This window comes from Balaenoptera acutorostrata, chromosome 15 (genome assembly GCF_949987535.1).
Source record: "Balaenoptera acutorostrata chromosome 15, mBalAcu1.1, whole genome shotgun sequence".
NCBI classification, from domain to species: Eukaryota; Metazoa; Chordata; class Mammalia; order Artiodactyla; family Balaenopteridae; genus Balaenoptera; species Balaenoptera acutorostrata.
In genome coordinates this window covers 46,636,799-46,651,022 of record NC_080078.1, presented here as the reverse complement: position 1 = coordinate 46,651,022, position 14,224 = coordinate 46,636,799, and positions in this window count along the sequence as shown.

Genomic DNA, 14,224 nt, shown 5'->3' with positions numbered 1-14,224 from the left:
AGGGTGTCTCAGCCTTGCAGCCTCCCCACTGACACACACACCAGGGCTGCCCTGTCTGCTGTCCTTGACCTCCTCCTCGTTCCTTATCTGCCGCCCTCCCTGCCCAGCCTGTCCTGGGTCCCGGCCAGCTCCCTGCCTGGCCCACCTGCCTCTCTAGGGAAAGCCACCTTCTAGTTCTTCCAAGTTCTGTCTCTAAAACCCATAGTCACCTGTTTAGCTTCCTTCCTGCACAGTAATTATACTGTATTCATAGCCTGATTTGACATTTCCATAGAAAAATGCAATTATAGCAACCCGAAAGGTGGAAATAACCTGCTGATGATATTTGAGTGGAAAAAAAATCAGTTTTGAGATGTGCTTCAGCTAAATCTCTCAGAACCATGTTCCCAAATGCTGTTGGGTGCTTATTTCCTTCACCTAAATATTAAACCTTGCGCAACTTTGAGCATTAAGTTTTTAAAACTCCTTTTAGGAGAACTCACACTGATCCACTTAGAACCTTACAAAGAAAAGTGTTTCATTGGAGGTAAAAGATGAGAAGAAGCCTATGAAAGCTCTTATAAACTCATTCATGCAAAAAAACCACGAAGTGCTGATTAGTAGACTATGATTTACATTTTCCACATTTTAAATTAGTAACAGAGGGAACAGAGTGTCCTGTTGATTCATTTCCATTTGCCATCCCCTGCTGGTTAGAAACTTTTCAGAATTTCAATAATGATCTTCTACTATACCTACCTACCAACAGATACTATTTTTTGAGTATTTAATAAATGTCAGCATTGTGCTGAATGCTTAATACACATTTTCAAGTCATATGGGCCTGGGTTCAAATTGTGATTTCACAACCTGCTAGTTGTATGACTTTGATCTTCAAGCCCAGGTTCTTCATCATTTCTAAACAACAAAATGCTCTATGAATTTGAAATATTATTATAACTTTGCTTTACCATGAGGCTTTCACATCTGCTTTGCTTGAGAGATATGAAATCTTCCTGTGTTTACAGGAGACCATAAGACAACAGGGTGTTATCCTTAAAGGTTTTACGTGAACTTGAGGATCTGAGTCCTTGGGTGCCAGACTGGGGCCGCAGAATCTTCAACGGACCAGATGCACCAATGCTATTTCCCCTAGAAGCCCTTCCATGACTTCTTCTTCCTCACCAGGACTTTTGTTTTTCTCTAGCCAATCATCACTTTGGATGCAGCTCAGTCCAAGGACAGCTTTAATTAATGACCCAGGTTTCTGGCGTTGATAAGAATTGCTAGGTGAAGGTCGAGTGTGGAGGGCAATTTTCATTAAATACACTAAATATGGTTGCAACTTGAAATGATATTGTCTATCTCTTGCTGAGCTGCTATTTTATTACAAGAGAAGTGATGGCCTTCCAAATTCAGAAGCAACAGTAAGAAGTCTGCATGGGGAGAGATGTTTACTTGTATCCCAACTGTTAAAATTAAACAATGCCTCTGCTTGTTTGCCAGGGTAGAACCAAGTGACATCCCTGTGGGTGCTCTGCTAAAGGAACCCTCTAAACCTCCGTGTCCCTGATGCTCATGCTGGGATTCCTGATCTGTTCTCATGACAACTGGGTATCAGACGTTTTGGGTGATGCTCCACAATCTATAAAAGCCTAAAATAGAATCGTAACAGCATTAAAAAATTTCTTTACTATTATTTCTATTTCCATGTATTTATGTTTATTATTTTTATTATTTGAATTATTTATTTATATTATTTTCACAGCATTTTTAGTGTTACATAGAGCTTTTATTGTTTTGGAAAGGTTAATTTTTTAGAGCTTTTATAGGTTTTTTGTTTTGTTTTGTTTTGTTTCTCTCCTATCAACATCTCACAGCAGAGATGTGATATAAATTATTATTTATAATAATCTACATTACACGTCATCACCACCCAGAGTCTATAGTTTACATCAGGGCTCGCTGTTGATGTTGTACATTCTATAGGCCATGGACAAATGTATAATGACACACATCTACCATTATAAAATCATACAGCATAGTTTCTCTGACCTAAGAATCCTTTGTGCTCTGTCCATTTATCCCTCCCACCTCCACCCCGCCAACCCCTGGCAACCACACTGATCTTTTTACTGTCACCATAGTTTTGCCTTTTCAAGAATGTCATATAGTTGGAATCATACAGTATGTAGCCTTTTCAGATTGGTTTCTTTCTCTTAGTAATATGTATTTAAGGTTCCTCTGTGTCTTTTTATGGCTTGAAAGCTCATTTCTTTTTAGTGCTGAATAATAAACTGTGGATGGCCAAAGTTTACTTATCCATTAATAATAAACTGTGGATGGACCACAGTTTACTTATCCATTCACCAACTGAAGGACACCTTTGGTTGCTTCCAAGTTTTGGCAATTATGAATAAAGCTGATATAAACGTCTGTGTGGAGGTTTTTGTGTGGACATACATTTGCAACCCCTTTGGGTAAATACCAAGGAGCACAACTGCTGTATTGAATGGTAAGAATGTGTTTAGTTTTGTGAGAAATTTCCAAACTGTCTTCCAAAGTGGCTGTGTCATTTTGCATTCCCACCAGCAACGAATGAGAGCTCCTGTTGTCCCAAATCCTCACCAGCATTTAGTGTTATCACTGTTCTGGATGTGGCCATTCTAACAGGCGTGTAGTGATATCTCACTGTTACCTTAATTTGCAATTCCTTAATGATATACGATGTGTATATCTTTTCATATACTTCTTCATCATCTATATATCTTCTTTCGAAGGAGCATATTCTTTCCTATTTCTATTTATTTATTTACAATATTTGACAAGTGATTTATTTACACATATTTAAATATTTACATCTTAAAATCCCAATGAGTGAAACCATGGGCACCAAATGAGTGAATTGCTGGAGAGACTATCATATCTTTTAACAGAAGGACCACCAGTCCATAAACATGGGAACCAAACTTCAACATTAGCACCAAATACTGGCACTTCTGAGTCAGTTATAAGATACTGAATTTAAAAAGCAATAGACAGAAAGAAAGCAGAATTGTGATTGTGACAAGACACTTGTCGTTACAGCAAAAATACGTAGGGTTTGCTCCCCCCAGACTTGCCACAATACGCAACCAAAGAAACTCAACGAACCAGCATGAAACCATAGCATGCCTCGGGCATGTGGAGGGGAAAGGCAGTTATGATGGGGGCTTTTGACCAGGTGGTCTCAGTCGTGAAGGTCACCATTTTGGTCCAGTCCTAAGCCAAAGGATGGCTTAGTGAGAGCAGGTCTTGTGTATAAGGGGATGCAGCCATCCCTGCAAGGTCTGACTTGAGGGAAAAACCTTGTTGTCCCCTTCTGGCCCAGCCAGAGGCATATGGCATTCCTACTCCTATTTGTTAAAAGCAGAAGTTTTCAAAGGAGTAGTGCATCCACCAACTCCATCACCAACTGCAGGTTGTGTTCACCAGCTACAGGTGAGGGAGGTCCTAATCTTCCTGCTCCTTCATCTTTGAATGACCTACTCAGTGCTCAAAGTCCCATCAGGAGCACCCAGTTGGCTGGATGGCCCTAAGCCCTATGCTCAGCTCTGGCTGCTAAGATGATGAGAGAGCCAATATCACCCACATTTTTTTTCTTTCTTAGTGAAAAATGGGCTGTGCCTCTTGTTGATGGGAGGTTCCCCCAAAATTAGGAAATAGGCTCAGAGCAGGGCAGACTACAAATGACAAACATATTGACCATACCTTCCTTTCCTTCCTTGAAAAATGCCAGTTCTATCCCCTTTTCAGGGTCTTTGTTCTTGGAATCCCCTCTGCCAGCTGCTTTTCCCCATTTTAATGTGGCTGGTTCCTTCCCATGCTTCAGGTTTCAGCTCCTCTGACCACAGCGAACACTCGTTCTCCCTGAAGTCACTGTGAAGTACTTCTCCCTTTCTTTCCTAACTCTCACCATGCTGTGAGGATTATCCTGAACACCATGTTTCCCTGTGTATCGTGTCCTGTTTGCTCCACTAGGATGTCATCCATGAGAACAGAGATGCTGGCTGTCCACTGCTCAGTCCTTTCCCCAGTGTAGACCCACCATGACCACAACTGAATAAATGTTTGGGAAGCGCAAATAGACTTAAGGGCCTCCAAATTCTACCCTAATATTCTTTTGCTCCCGTTTAGTACACATACATCTGCTTCCATTTTTCAGCACCTGCATTCCAGTTTAACAGCCTGACTTATCTGGTTCCAGCCACCAGCTGGATATTCCAGCTGTTTTCTTGGTCTTCTCCATCCATCATTCCTTTTGCCTGATTCCCCACTTTCAAGCACTTCTCCTGTCCATTTTCATCTCAGTTTTGAGAGATGGGCCGGGGGGGGAGAGGTGAGGAGGAAGGCAAGAGGGTCATTTGGACATAAGATGTGATACCGAGGAGGGGGAAATTTCCCCCTCTACCCCCTCTGACTTCTTGTGGCTGGTTTAACAACAAAATTGACACAAGATGACGAACAGGAGAAACAGAAACAAATTTGACTAGTGTACACGGAGGTCTCAGAGAAACGGGACCTAAGAGGTGGCCAAAGCAGGCAGCTTTTATACTTTTTAGACAAAGAAACAGTAAATTTGTGAAGGATTGACAGGACAAAGAAATGGGGGCTTTGAGTGCTTAATTAGTGAACAATCTAAACAGAGTTTGGGTTTGGGGTAGTCAATTAAAGAAGAATTCTCTGCCAGAATTCCCTGTCTCCAGATGCCTGAGGGTACCTTTCACATGGGAGATTGATTTCCTGCTTTCAGGGAGACAAAGAGGAGGGTCAGGGTGTCTGTCTTGCATCGGCCATTTCTTAAGTAACTAACTCAGAATAATCAATATGCCATTGAGGCACATTTTGGGGTGGCGTGCCCTGGGCCCCAACAGTGACTAGCTTCGAGAAAAGGACAAATTTGTAAGTAGGACTATTTAGTTGATTCACTAGGGGATGGAGATATGGAAAAGCATTGGACATTTCATGGGGATTGGAGCAGGGCCCTCCAAGAAGAAGAACAGGAGGAGAACCGTAAATGGGGGATCAAGAGATTCTGGAAATTACTCTTGCCTTCTGGAGTTTGATGCCAGGACAGATAGGTGGGATTTGGAATTCAAAATACAAAGCAGTAAATATGTTTAAACTTCTGTTTACTTAACACCAGCATTGTGCTGGCCACAGCAGGGGTCTGAACGTAAAGACACGTAAAGCTGTCAAGCTCCCTCCTCCAGAGTCCACTCAAGACTCCTGATTACAGCATCTCCCGCTGCACTCAGGGCAAGCAGCTCTGTGTGCTCTGCGGTGCACCAAGGTGTTCCATACATTTGGGCTAAAGTTAATGTAACGGGAAAAAAGCATCACAACATGACATGCCCTTTCTTGCCTGTGGCTGAAATAATAAGAGCTCAGATTCATGGAGCCCTTAAAGAGCATTGATCTAAATGCTTTTCATGCATCATTTCATCAAATTCTCATAAACCATTTGAAGTTATTGTTATTAGCAGCGTTTACAGATGAGGAGACTAAACTTTGGGCATGTTCCAAAGGTCACACAGCTGGCAAGGGGTGAAGCGGGGGTACTTCCTCTTCAATGCCCTCGTGTCCAATACCTGCCAGCCTTTCGCCACCTCCCTTTCTCTTTTTATCAAAATCGTGCTGATTCTTCGAGGCTCTGCTCATATAAGACTGCCTTAGTGAAGTCAGAATTGACTTCTCTTTCCTCTGCCCTTCTATACCAACTCCCTTCGACCACAGTTTAGCCTATAGCTAATGCTGCTTTTTATGATAATTAGTTAGTTCACTGAGTAGTTAGTTACATACAGGAGCCACGCAATCATGGGTTCAAGTCCAACTCCATCCCTTACAAACTATGTGGCCATTACTTACAAGGTGTCCTGGGAAAACACACCAACATGCAATACCCCAGAAGATGCACATCTCCCCATGATACCTAGATCTGTTTTCTAAGTTTCCACGTGCTGCCATAGTCAGAAGTGTCTCCAAATGAGTGAACATGGAGAAAATTGGGGGGGGGGGGGGACTGGAAAAGCCAGGTTTGCCCTTGACCTCCTGCCTTGGAAGTTATACAACCTCACTTAGTGAGAAGACGCTTCACACAAGCTGGCTGGAAATACATTTTAAGCCAAACCCCTCTTCATACGTACTTAGATGAAAAGAAAGCTTTGATTACAAGATTTAAAGCCAATTTTTTAAAAAAATCAAGCCATATGCTAACCTGCAGGAAAAGCAGTTCGGCATAGAGAGAAGCAGAATGAACACAGGAAGTAAGGAAGGACTCAGATCATTGTGAATGGGATGCAAGGCACATGTTTATAAAAGAAAGATGAACAACACGTGTCAACAGTCCCAGCTCGGGGGGAACGGTCTTCACACTTCTCTCAAAACCAAGACCAAGTTTGCTAGTTTGTGTTTTCTTTCCTACTAGCTCTGAAGTCTTAAAAGAATTGGGCCATATTCTTGCGTTGCAACAACTTTCCTATTTATCCCAACTGAAGGAGAAGAGGATTGTGTTTCCGGCTTATATGGAATTTATGCATTTCAAAAACTGTGCTTATGTTCTGCTCCTGTTCTTCAGCTTTATTTTTTTAAGCTAATTCTTTTTGGCAGGAATACAGGCTGAGCTGTATTCTTGCCTTCACTCCTTTATACCTTCTGCCCAAGATGCAAGGTCAAGAGGCAGCGTTTAAAGACGCCATCCCACACAGTCTATTTTGGGGCTCTCTTCCCTGATGATATATAGTTTCAGCCAACACAACTTGGAGATATTCACCTGGTACCCTTGATAAGGTGGCAAATGTCACGAGAACTGAGAAACTGTCTCTTCTATGTGATCCCAAGATCTCCAGCTATTCTTTATCTCAAAGAAGACTGCCAAGAACCAGCTTCTTCAAATGCAAATAAGAACTTCCCTTTGTCAGTCTGGAAAGATGAGTTTTTGTAAACACTCCAACCTCACTGCCAAGGACAAAACAAAGAAGGAAGAACTTCAGCTGGGATTATTGAGGGATTTAGGCTATATGCTGGGCAAAGCTTCAGTGAGTAAATGCCATTTACCAGCTGAAGACTGAGCCAAAGCAAAGGTCAGACCAGGGTCTCTTGCAGAAAGAGAGAAGGGCACCCACCAAATTCAGTTGAGACAAAGTCAGTGTCAGTTGCCAAGAGCCCTTTGGTTGGTAGCCGAAGTCAAGAGTATCAGTGACAAAGGGGCTGAAGGAGAAAACACGGGGAGCAGAGGGTGGGTGGGTGGGAGGAGACACGCTACCTCGCCCTCCACAGAGCCCCCATACTTTTCTGACACTTCCTCCAACACTTTTCATCTTCCCTCCACACCCATCACTCCTAGGAACACCAATTCAAGATGAGAACATTTTGATATTCCCAAGGGAAAATCTTAGGGAGGAAAACAGATCAAAACCACAACCCTACAATGCTCCAGCTAAAGAGAAGTCTTGGAGAATAGAAATGTCCATGAAGATGTTAAGTCCTTTGCCTTGGAGTGTGCAACAGAACCCCACTCCCACCCCAATTCTGGTATTAATTATTTAGTAAAACCTATTAGGCCACTGCTGCTTTTGTGAGAATAGATCTTCCAGGGAGATTCAAAGGTGTAATGAGATATGGACCCAGAGAACATATTGATACAAACAGCACCGTGGACAGCCAACCTCAGGGTGCACATCGTTAAGGTGATTAAGAGAGAGTGTTACTCTCATTAAAGGCAGCTCGCAAAGTAAGAATAGAAGCCACCTGCTTCTCCTGCGTGCAGACACCTCCTTCCAAGACTCCTCTGTCTCTCTCTCTCATTTCCTCTTTCCTTCTCTCACTCTCTCTCCTGCTTCCAGGCTCATAATACCAAGAGGCAACAGAACAGATTCTTGAAATCAATCACACAGGTGAATTGCCCATCGGGGCAGCCATCCAAATCAGAGGGCTTGATTTTCTAACTCAAAGTTAAATCACCTCGCACATCCCTTAAGGTCGAAGTCGCTATAGAGACAGAACGTCGCTGAAGTTGAGCCTGACAGTATCAGAGGGTCAGACTCATTGCTTCATCCTCTGAGACCCAGCGAGAGAAGGCAGGCAGCTGGAAGAAACGGGCAGGATGATCTCTCTGAGCGATGTAATAAAAGCTGAAGGGGCAGGGTTGCTTTATAAGTCTTTTGATTAAATTCAGTGGTGTTAAACGGACTGAGGCACTTTCATAGGCAAAGCCATTTATGAGTAAGAACTGCCTTTTCTGAATTTGGCTCCTAAAAAAACCCAAAATCCCCGTCTTGGACTAAGCCTCTATATTAAAGCAGACATACATCACATCTATTGTGGCATTTGATCCTCATGAGATCCTGCCCTTTTTCTCTGTCTTGCACCAGTAAGTGATTCTTCCACACCAAGAAATTGCAGGAGAGTGAAGGGGAAAACAGCCCAAGTTATCAGTGGGATCGTCTACAGTGATAGAACTTGTGAGTCAATGCTCAGTTCCCTGCTACAAGTTACCAGTGAGACCCAGTCCGTTTTTAAACAGTTTTTAGGTCAATTTTATTTTGTTATGGTCTTTATTTTCAGCCACCAGTAATGGTTGCAATGGAAGAGACCACTTGTACAGTTGATTTCATTTGGTTACTTGCAGTGGTTTTGAAGTAATCGTTCTCCCTTTGTTCACACTGGAATCGTATAGAGAGATTTTAAAAATACTGATGCCTGGTCTCACTTCCAGAGATTTTGATTTAATTGGTCTGGGGCACGTCTTGGGCATGGGGAGTTTTTAAATCTCTCCAGGTGGTTCTAATGTGCAGCGAAGGTTAAAATCCACTGGCGTAAAGCAATAGCAAAGGTTCTCGAATTCAGCATGCCTCAGACTCATCTATAGCAGGCTTGATAAAGCACAGACTGCAGGGCTGCACCCCCAGGGCTTGTGATTCAAAGGTGCAGGTGAGGCCTCAGTTCTAACTAGTTCCTCAGCAATATTGACGCTCTGAGCTGATTACCATCCTTTGTGAACCACTGGCTTAAAACATTAGTACAAACACTTTTCCCATTACATTGATCTGGCTCCGAGGAGATGCCCCAAGAAGCCACCATCCAATAGTGACAACATCCACTGGAAAGAGAACCTTTCTGTTGCTTAGACCCCATGGTAGTTCTTGGGTTCTGAGCCTCGTTCTTATATAATCCAAGAGAAGAGACGAGACTTTGGCAACGAGTATCTAGTAAAGTGGAACTAGGTATAGCGTCTGCTGTAGTTTCTGGCCTTGCTTCTCTCATTTAAGTGTCCTGCTAACTCTTGGAAGGCACCTGAATAAGTGTACCTGTTCTCCAAGCTCATGGGGAAGCTTGGCTCTGGCTCAAGCAAGACCCAGGCTGAAAGCCCCTCTAGACTCTGCAACCTGGTAGTTTGAGAGAGAGAGAGAGAGTGTGTGTGTGTGTGTATGAAAGTACAGTGTCTCTGGGGCCCAAGAAGAGGACAATTCTAGAACCTGTCAAGACTGGCAAGAACATCACCAAGTAAAGAGTGTCCCCTGGGCTGCCCAGATCCACTCGTGCAGTAGAAGAGGCAGGAGGAGCCATGGTCCCCACTGATCACGTTAAAGATGCTCTGAGCATCAGCATCTGGAAGCAGGTCTGATGCTTTAAGTTCCCCAGGAATAAACCCTAGGAGATTTACAACTCCTAGGGCAACTGGGGGTGGCAGAGGCCCAGTGAGGAATTCCTATATTCCTATATATTCCTTGCTACTTTGGGCATGCCAGGGCTTCAAACAATTAATTTATACAATCAAAAGGATGTGATTTTTAACTTGGCTTTTTCCCAAGCTGAGGAAGGTAGCCCTGCCAGCTGCACGTACGTGAGACAAGAGCAAGTCTTTCATTAACATTCTTCCTCCTGAATGATCATAAAACACTAGCAAACCATACCTGTGAAATCTCATTGACCAACTTAGAACAGCAAGGTAGAGGATTTAGTTGATGCAAATCCTGTCGTACATTTAGAATAAGGAAGAAAAGACTCAGAGAGGTCACACGATTAACTTAGTGCCGGAGCTAGGGCAGAAGTTCCTGGTTCCCACTCCATGTTGAGGGGTAGAGGGGTTGAGGGGAGGGATCTCAAGGGGTTGCCTTGGAGGCCAGAGCCAGGTGGATGTACAAAGCCCTTCTCCCACTCTAGCCTAAGAATTCTCTTTAGGTCTGTCTATACCCCATGCTTCTAAGATTTTATTTCAAAGATTTCTGATGGAACATCCAAAACACCATACTTTGCAAACTGCATGTCACCTCTCCAGAGCTCATCTTCTGAAGATGGGGCTCATCTTCTGAAGTTGGTATTAAAGTAGCTCCTCCAAGATGGTGTCTCACAGGCCCCTTTTCATTTGAAAAATCCAGTGAATCAAATTTCAGAGTGTATCAGATTCCCCTGCAGGGCTTGTTAAAACACAGGCTGTGGGGTCTCACCCCCCGGGTTTCTGATTCAGTAGGTCTGGGGCAGAGCCTGGGAATGTGCATTTCTAACAAGTTCCTAGGTGATGTTGCTACTGCTGTGGGTCTGAGGACCACTCTCTGAGAACCACTACGATACGACAGTGGCTCTCAGCCCTGCTCGTGTATCAGAATCACCTGAGAGTCTTTTAACTATGAATACCAGGATCACCCAGACCAATTAAATCAGCATCTCTGCAGGTGAAGCCTGAATATTCATGGTTTTGAAGTTGTCCCCAGGAGCAGCTACGGTTGCGAACCTCTGCAATAAGGGACACCCTACGTTAAAGGACAAGGTGTCCAAGCTCTAGGTTAGGAGGTCTCAAAATGTGGTCCTGAATCGGCAGTATCAGCATCACCTGGCAACTTGCTAGCACGACACATGCTTAGACCCTATCCCAGACCTTCAGAATCAGAAACCCTGGGGGGGTGGGGGCCCAGAGATCTGTTTTAACAAACCCTCCAGGGAAATCTGGGGTTCGCTCAAGTTTGAGAACTACTCCTCTAAGCCCTTGGCTTCCCCCCAGATGACCCCCTGGAAGCTGGACCCGAGAGCCGTAACGGAGGCAAGGGCCACAGCCAGCCGCAGGCACCTGCTGCTCAGATAGTAGCTGGGCTGGTGGAGGGACAAGGAAGGAGACCATTTATCAGGCTGTCAGTGAGGTGCCCTGGCATGCTGTTAACATCTTTTCAGGGACATCTGGCTTCTAAGCTCAGTGAGGTAAGTTCTGCAAGTGACTTTGTAATGGGTCTCACCCTTGAACGCTCAGATGCAGGTCCAGCTTTAGGCAAAATTGGGAGGTAGCTAAAACCAAGCTTGGATCTTCCCTCTTTGCATTCCTGCCCGCTTCTCCCACGTTTCATCCACTACCACCAATTCTCCGATGAGGCTGCCGTCATGGCCTTCATTGCTATTAAGTGACAGCTCAAAGTGACTAATTACTCTTGAAAGTGTCACAGCCTTCCAAGGGTATACTCATTTCAACAGGGACAACTCAGATGGGCAATGCTTAACACAGCAGAATGTGTCTTCAAAGGTGGAATATTGGGGACTTGACTCCTAGTAGGGAAATAGATTGTATTATTCAGATGTTTACCTCTAGAGTTCATTATCTCTGCCCCCTCTTGTTCTCTGTATCCTAAATGTAAGCAATATGGTATACTAGTGGAGGCTACTTTGCACCTCGAATCTGGGCTGGGCTTGTGACTTGCTTTAGCTAATGGGACGTTAGAAACCATGATGCAGAGACTTGAATAGCCCTTGAGCATTGGGGCTTGCTTTCTTGCTGAGACAACTGTGTAAACGAGCCCAAGATGGTGGCTTGAGAACAAGAGGCCGTGTGGAGGGGAACGCAATGTACTCCAGCTGTGAGTGAGGCCATCCTAGATCATCCAACCAGCCAATTTGCCAAATGACCACAGAGGAGCAAAGCCCAGCAGAAATCAGCCAAGCTGGTCCAGACAGAAGAACCACCCACCTGACCCCCCCGAACGGTGAACTAAATAAATTGTTGTTCAGAACCACTAATATTTGGGTTGTTTTTTATGCAGCAAAAGCTCACTGATACTCCTGATTACACTAAAGACTGTCTTCATCATATCTAATGATTACCCGGAAAGAGAAATCACCTCAGAAGTGTTTCCTCTTCTGCAATGCCTTCCCTGACCATCTCTCCCCACATACCCTCAATTGCTATGTTGCTAACCCCTCGTATGTTTTCCTACAGAATCAGTATTTACGTCTGCATAATACTTGCCACTATAATTTCTACTTATGCTTCTCTGCCTGCCCTTGACCCTTGATCTTAGGGGCAGAAACCTTGTCCCAATTGTCTTTGTCTTTCAAGCCCCTAACTCATTTCTTTGTGTTATGCTGAGCTGAAGAAAATGAGATACTTGATTAAGAGGGAGTGGGGAGTGAGGTGGAGAAATCCACTACGGATGGTTTGCTTTACTCACTGGCTGGAGCCTAGACTCTTCCCCTTGGACAGTCCATACCTACCAAGCTCACAAGATCCAAAAGAACTAATGTTTATCTGGCCCAAGACCCATCAGAACATGGAAGTCTTTGTCGTGTGAGCCAGGGACTATCCGCCCCCTTCACTTCATAAGAGTTTACAGGTGAAAAAGAGTTTTATTCAAATATTCCAAAGACATCTAGTTTGCGTTATTTTCCTCATTTTACCATCCATAATGGGACAGGAAGAGGCTCTGTTTACCCATAACGATAGCACAAATCCAAGACAACTAATTCGACTCCTTTCTCCAAACACCTGTTTCCCTCAGTCACAGGAAAATCTGGATATAACTAATGATAAAAAAAAAAAAAGCCTGTTTATCCAACTGCCATTAGGACCCACCATTATGCTCTGAGCTCTACATGCATTACTTACAACTCTTGAAGAAGTTATTATGATACGCATTTAACAGTTGAGGGCTCAGAGACTCAGAGATGAAAAGATTGATGCCCAGGCAGAGGACCCAGATTTTCCTGATTCCGAAATGATATTCTTAAAATTATGGTGATGCTGAAATGCATGCTATAAATGCTATATAGCTATAATTTGGTATCTTGTTTCCCTCACCCACCCATGTTGCTGACTTACTCTGCAAAGGAGAAATCATCTCCGGAGTGTTGCTTTGCCAAAGGTCACTCAGCAAGGGGTGGTGACAGTCCCTGGCCAGGCAAGCCTGCATCACTGTTTGGCCCATTACGAAGATGGGCTGCCTGAAATGGCTTCAGCAAAGCTGCCACTTGAGTACATCATTAGCAGAAAGGGTCGATGGGCAGTGGCAGGCAGTCAGACAGGGATGGCAAGGAAGAAGATTAAAATAATTACAGCTCTAAGAGATCAGCTATGCTCAAGAGGAGATTACAAGGGAAAAGGCATACTGAAGAAGGCACTCGACATCCGCCCTGAGCCAGATTCCATCTGCCTCTGTAGCCAGACCTCCTCCCCGCCCTCCTGGCCCTCGCTCGGTCCAGCAGCCCACAACGCGGAGCCCACCCCACAGCCCTGATGAAAGTCATTCTTTGTGGAAGGCATCAGGTCGTGCTCCCGTGAAGAACTGCTTTCACAAACAGCAGGGAGGAAGCAGCTCCGAGCAGTAGATGGTGGCCTCCTGTTGGCAACCCCCCAGCACTGGGTTGCCAACAGCATGTGGAGAATGGGGAAGCAGATGCCAGGAGCCAGGCCAGCCCGGGGCAGGAGACCGGAGCGACAAAGACAAGCCTGTGCCTCGTCATCCGATAACCTCACACCCGCAGACACAGCCTGGGCTCCAAGAGCACCAACCCTGGTTTCAGCCAGGCACACTTCCTGAATCAGCTTTTGGCTTCTCGTCATTTGGGAGCAGGGCCAGGGAGCAGTTCTGGCTTGTCCCTGGCACTCTTCTGGAGGATCTGGAGAAGAAGGGCAGCAGCAGGGACTGAGGCCAGGGAGGAAATGAGAAGGCACGTTAGGAGGGAGTAGCAGCAGCCCTGGCCCTTGCCAAGTCCATCTGTTTCCACAGGGCCTGAGCAAGATCAAGAGCAGGAGATGGAAACGGGGGACATGAAGAAACCTCCGAGTTGCCTTTCCCACATGCGTGGCGGGCGATCACACCTAGAGGAAGGAGAGCTGGATGGAATCCTCATACCTTTCGTTTGGGCTCACTTCTGACTTGTGACGTGATGCAAAGGAGAACAAGCGTCACCAGAGACCAGAAACCTCAAGGTTCACCTTCTATTATAG